The sequence below is a fragment of the Tachypleus tridentatus genome, chromosome 13, assembly GCF_004210375.1.
Source record: "Tachypleus tridentatus isolate NWPU-2018 chromosome 13, ASM421037v1, whole genome shotgun sequence".
Taxonomy (NCBI): Eukaryota; Metazoa; Arthropoda; class Merostomata; order Xiphosura; family Limulidae; genus Tachypleus; species Tachypleus tridentatus.
In genome coordinates this window covers 7,750,121-7,756,120 of record NC_134837.1, presented here as the reverse complement: position 1 = coordinate 7,756,120, position 6,000 = coordinate 7,750,121, and the positions used below count along the sequence as shown (strand labels likewise).

General features: G+C 34.7%; 2 non-coding genes across 2 annotated transcripts; both read left to right on the top strand.

Moving 5' to 3' along the window:
* The first annotated feature begins 546 nt into the window (after positions 1 to 546).
* On the top strand, positions 547 to 628 carry TRNAS-GCU (transfer RNA serine (anticodon GCU)). The gene has a single exon. It is a non-coding gene; the product is annotated as a tRNA-Ser (tRNA).
* A 3,726-nt stretch (positions 629 to 4,354) lies between these two features.
* Positions 4,355 to 4,436, top strand: TRNAS-GCU (transfer RNA serine (anticodon GCU)). The gene has a single exon. It is a non-coding gene; the product is annotated as a tRNA-Ser (tRNA).
* The last annotated feature ends 1,564 nt before the right edge of the window (positions 4,437 to 6,000 follow it).

Sequence of the window (6,000 nt, the reverse complement as noted above, 5' to 3'; positions counted from 1 at the left end):
AAACGCGTCTCTCTCTAAGTGTATTTAAAGTTGTTAAAAGGAGAGGCTTTAGCTCTCTCAATGCTCCTACGAGGAAGTGATTTGTTGTGGTGAAACGTCTACGACATGAGTATTGGAAGACACGTAACGAGTTATGTTTGTTAGTGAGTTTTTCTACAAATCGAGAATGTTTCTCTTTTCTAAATGCACTTTAATTAAAGAACGATCTGGAATTCTTAACGACGAGGTACACGAAATGAAATGAATATTGAATAGAAGCTTTAATGCGTAGCGGTAGTAACATACTCTTAATGTTTTAATTAAAGTCTCCGAGTAAAACGTTCCTAGTGATTATTTGAAAATTTCCTCAGCGAGAAAGTATGAGAACATGAGCTTCGTTTGCTGCACGTAGTTAAGGATGAATAGAAACTTTGTTTGTTATTATTCACTTACTTATTATCTCTTTCACAAATACAAAAACATCACATTTTAAGAAAGTGTAAAATACTTGACATGAGAAGGAAGGTGAATAATAAGTAACAGTTACTAAAAAAAGCTATGAAGGTGGACGAGGTGGCCGAGAGGTTAAGGCGATGGACTGCTAATCCATTGGGCAATGCCCGCGTGGGTTCGAATCCCATCCTCGTCGTACGTTGGAAGATAATTTTATAGAAAAATGTAGGTGATAAACGAAAAGGGAGTTCTTTGACCATTCACTGTTAATTTCCAAACAGAAATACACGTTAAGCAAGATGCAACGAAAAGTGCGAAAGAGAATAACACTGTCAAATTCAACATTACCTTTTGACCATATTTCGTCGGTTGTGTTATTACTCAAATACCAAAATATGTCTAGTTATCGTGTTGTTTTAATAACGATTAACGTACAATTGAGTTACACATATTTCTGTATTAGTTGGTGCTTTAGTTTGAAACGATATCTTTAGTTCACTACTAAAAAAGTGTAGGAATGGGGCGGATATACAAAACTTGCAACACAAACTCTTATACACATTAAAGAACCAAATATCAAATCTTCAAGCGGATTTGAGATACACCAGAAGGTGATAAAGACACACGAACCAAACAACAAGTCAGAAAGCCAATTGAAAACATCAAGGGAGCATATACTAAAAATTCACGAAAAACATTTCTCAGTCTCATTGACTGTCTCACTTTGATAAGAGCTTCTAGCGATGAAACTCACTGAAGTCATAACTGCACCAAATAGAGGAATTACATGATAATGCTACCGTAAAAAAGTTTATGAAATTATTTATCAACCACTGGTAGTTAACAAACCACAACGAAAATACATCATCCATTGACTTTTCACTCTTTCCATCCCATGCATAGCACACGTGCACACTTCAAATTTGCACACACGCCATAAGCGAAGAATATGTACTCAAACACGCTGCTATTTACACGTAACGTAAAATTACGACGCACATCCACAATAATGTTATACGTACAGTATATGAAAACAAATCATTGAAGGACGCATAAATCTTTGGAAGACAGCTCAAGACAATGAGAACAAAATATGTAAAGAAATTGAAAGTGTAGGACTGAGTGCATCAGAAATTGAGGAATCAAGTGGGAAAAGGCATTTTGTAATAAATCTTTCTATGTACAACCTCACACGTGACCCCTCTGTGCCTCCTTCGCTTTTCTGGGTTCATGATGTTACACAATTTATGGGTACGTACAAAAGTGTTTCTATGATATTTCTAATTTTGAAAGGACAGTAACTAATCAACGATGTTTATGCACTGAAAACACTTTGGGTGTTTTTCACCGCATTTTGATTCACCTACAAAGCTAAAGTACGAAATCCTGTTGCCTTTTCACGCCATTACAAGAGAAGTGACCAGAAGTTACGACTCTTCACGAATGTCTCGTTCTTCAAGCGTCGTATAAATATACCTTATAGTACATGTATTGCCTCTAAAATTTCGAATTCAAGGAGTCTCTAATCATTATATGACAAGCAAAAGAACGTTTAATAAGTTTAATTCATCTGACTTAATGTTTTCACAACTGGTAAAATAAACGAAAATAGGCAAAAACACGATGTTGGACACGTTCCACCGTTAGGTTGTACAAAGAAACTTTAATTACACCATGCTTATTCCTTCCTTTTAAAAAACACGTTTTATGTAACCATTCGTACACTTTCATATCTTTTAAACATCTTTTCCACTTTTGATAAATGTAGCTGATTCTGTGCGTAAATTCAAGCCGAACAAAGATATTAAAAGGTATTCACAAAATCTAATAAATTATACAATTTTGCAATATTCATTCGAACAGAAAGTCCAGTGCTGTAAGTAAAATGAAGCTCAGATATGTAGTACGGCCAAATCAACCTTCTGCACGCGCAGTTTGTTGGTAACTCGAGCCATAGATAAGCTTTATTTCACTTCTCTTTTTGAACGTACGTTAAAACAATCTGTCACACATTTTCTGTGAATGTACGATGCCCGAGTGTTTGTGAACGCAATAAATTTCCAGGCAACTGATTTATGGCATCTCCATATTTTTAGAGTTTCTTGCGCTTTCTTTCTGTATGAAAGAAAAGAACTGAAACTGTGTTTGACAGAGAAACATATTTAACCTTTACATTTTTTAAATTTCTTTTCAAATTAATTACACTTTCTCTTTAATCAATGAATGAGCTTCACTTTGTGTTAATATTAGTCTCAGGTGCAAAGTTGTATTAGGAAAACGAACAAATTTGAAGATAATGTTTGAAAAAGGCTTACTCAAATATTAATGTGAACTATCGGTCTTACGTTTTCACTACAACTCGACGTAGGAGTAAGCGCGAACATTTTAAGTTAATCCCCATTCTGACATAAGGACAGCTGATTTTAAGTAACAAAACTATTAAGAGAAAAGACTTGCCGTTTCATCAGTATTGGTTAGTCTAAGCAAACAACACTTGAAGTTTCTAGCTGGAGTTTTAAAACAATCGTAAGAGCGGACGGTTTTTCTTTGCAAACTTTTCAAGAGATATTTAATAAATTTCATGAAAATATCCTAATTGAAGAGCGTTTAAATTCTCGTCATATCAACTTAAGCTACTGGCATAAATATCGATTCTTGATGTCGGAGTGATGACAAAAAAATATAAATTTCGTGACGGTATTAGAAAGCAAGTAGTAAGCACTGTATGAGAAAGAAATATCTACCATTATACATTTTAACGAATCTTGTTAGTATTGTAAAGTCAGGTGTGTTCGGTATAATATCGTTGCGAATTTAAAGCTAACGTGTGTTGCTAGCGAGTATCACTCTCTTATTTTTTATTGTGATTTGTTGGTGATAACTGACAAAAAAAGTCGAGATATATAATCGAAAACACCTTATGTGTGAAATAAGTACCGATCAAGAAACACCCAAAAGCGATTTAATGTGGGACGTATAGCTATGAACTCAAAATTTCGGCAAAACTGTAACCAACATTTAAATCACTGATAAGAAAATTTCGTCACATATTCAGTCCTTTGGTAGAGAGGCCGCGTGTTTAGTGTTTACAAACGGAGCCTGATAAATGTATTTCCGTATTTTGGTGTAGTTAACTAATATCTATTTTGTTTGAAAGATACTCTATTAAATAATATTATTTCAGGTTCAACATATGTGTGTAGTTGGTCACTGTTATATTTCAAATTGTTGACTATCATAGGAAAGTGTATATAGAAATATGATTATGTGATAATTACTTAAAACAGTGAGCCCTTATGAACGAATTAAATTTATCTTGATTTCTATTTGGACAATGAGTGAACCCGTTGGATTCAGCTGATTCTAAATCGTCATTTGTAAACGCGTCTCTCTCTAAGTGTATTTAAAGCGTTAAAAGGAGAGGCTTTAGCTCTCTCAGTGCTCCTACGAGGAAGTGATTTGCTGTGGTGAAACGTCTACGACATGAGTATTGGAAGACACGTAACGAGTTATGTTTGTTAGTGAGTTTTTCTCTACAAATCGAGAATGTTTCTCTTCTAAATGCACTTTAATTAAAGAACGATCTGGAATTCTTAACGACGAGGTACACGAAATGAAATGAATATTGAATAGAAGCTTTAATGCGTAGGGGTAGTAACATACTCTTAATGTTTTAATAAAGTCTCCGAGTAAAACGTTCCTAGTGATTATTTGAAAATTTCCTCAGCGAGAAAGTATGAGAACATGAGCTTCGTTTGCTGCACGTAGTTAAGGATGAATAGAAACTTTGTTTGTTATTATTCACTTACTTATTATCTCTTTCACAAATACAAAAACATCACATTTTAAGAAAGTGTAAAATACTTGACATGAGAAGGAAGGTGAATAATAAGTAACAGTTACTAAAAAAACTATGAAGGTGGACGAGGTGGCCGAGAGGTTAAGGCGATGGACTGCTAATCCATTGGGCAATGCCCGCGTGGGTTCGAATCCCATCCTCGTCGGACGTTGGAAAATAATTTTATAGAAAAAGTAGGTGATCAACGAAAAGGGATGTTCTTTGACCATTTACTGTTAATTTCCAAACAGAAATACACGTTAAGCAAGATGCAACGAAAAAGTGCGAAAGAGAATAACACTTTCAAATTCATCATTACCTTTTTGACCATATTTCTTCGGTTGTGTTATTACTCAAATACCAAAATATGTCTAGTTATCGTGTTGTTTTAATAACGATTAACGTACAATTGAGTTACACATATTTCTGTATTAGTTGGTCCTTTGGTTTGAAACGATATCTTTAGTTCACTACTAAAAGTGTAGGAATGGGGCGGATATACAAAACTTGCAACACAAACTCTTATACACATTAAAGAACCAAATATCAAATCTTCAAGCGGATTTGAGATACACCAGAAGGTGATAAAGACACACGAACCAAACAACAAGTCAGAAAGCCAATTGAAAACATCAAGGGAGCATATACTAAAAATTCACGAAAAAACATTTCTCAGTCTCATTGACTGTCTCACTTTGATAAGAGCTTCTAGCGATGAAACTCACTGAAGTCATAACTGCACCAAATAGAGGAATTACATGATAATGCTACCGTAAAAAAGTTTATGAAATTATTTATCAACCACTGGTAGTTAACAAACCACAACGAAAATACATCATCCATTGACTTTTCACTCTTTTCATCCCATGCATAGCACACGTGCACACTTCAAATTTGCACACACGCCATAAGCGAAGAATATGTACTCAAACACGCTGCTATTTACACGTAACGTAAAATTACGACGCACATCCACAATAATGTTATACGTACAGTATATGAAAACAAATCATTGAAGGACGCATAAATGTTTGGAAGACAGCTCAAGACAATGAGAACAAAATATGTAAAGAAATTGAAAGTGTAGGACTGAGTGCATCAGAAATTGAGGAATCCAAGTGGGAAAAGGCATTTTGTAATAAATCTTCCTATGTACAACCTCACACGTGAATACGTCCAATAGCCGCTCTGTGCCTCCTTCGCTTTTCTGGGTTCATGATGTTACACAATTTATGGGTACGTACAAAAGTGTTTCTATGATATTTCTAATTTTGAAAGGACAGTAACTAATCAACGATGTTTATGCACTGAAAACACTTTGGGTGTTTTTCACCGCATTTTGATTCACCTACAATGCTAACGTTCGAAATCCTGTTGCCTTTTCACGCCATTACAAGAGAAGTGACCAGAAGTTACGACTCTTCACGAATGTCTCGTTCTTCAAGCGTCGTATAAATATACCTTATAGTACATGTACTGCCTCTAAAATTTCGAATTCAAGGAGTCTCTAATCATTATATGACAAGCAAAAGAACGTTTAATAAGTTTAATTCATCTGACTTAATGTTTTCACAACTGGTAAAATAAACGAAAATAGGCAAAAACACGATGTTGGACACGTTCCACCGTCAGGTTCTACAAAGAAACTTTAATTACACCATGCTTATTCCTTCCTTTTAAAACACGTTTTATGTAACCATTCGTACACTTTCATATCTTTTAAACATCTT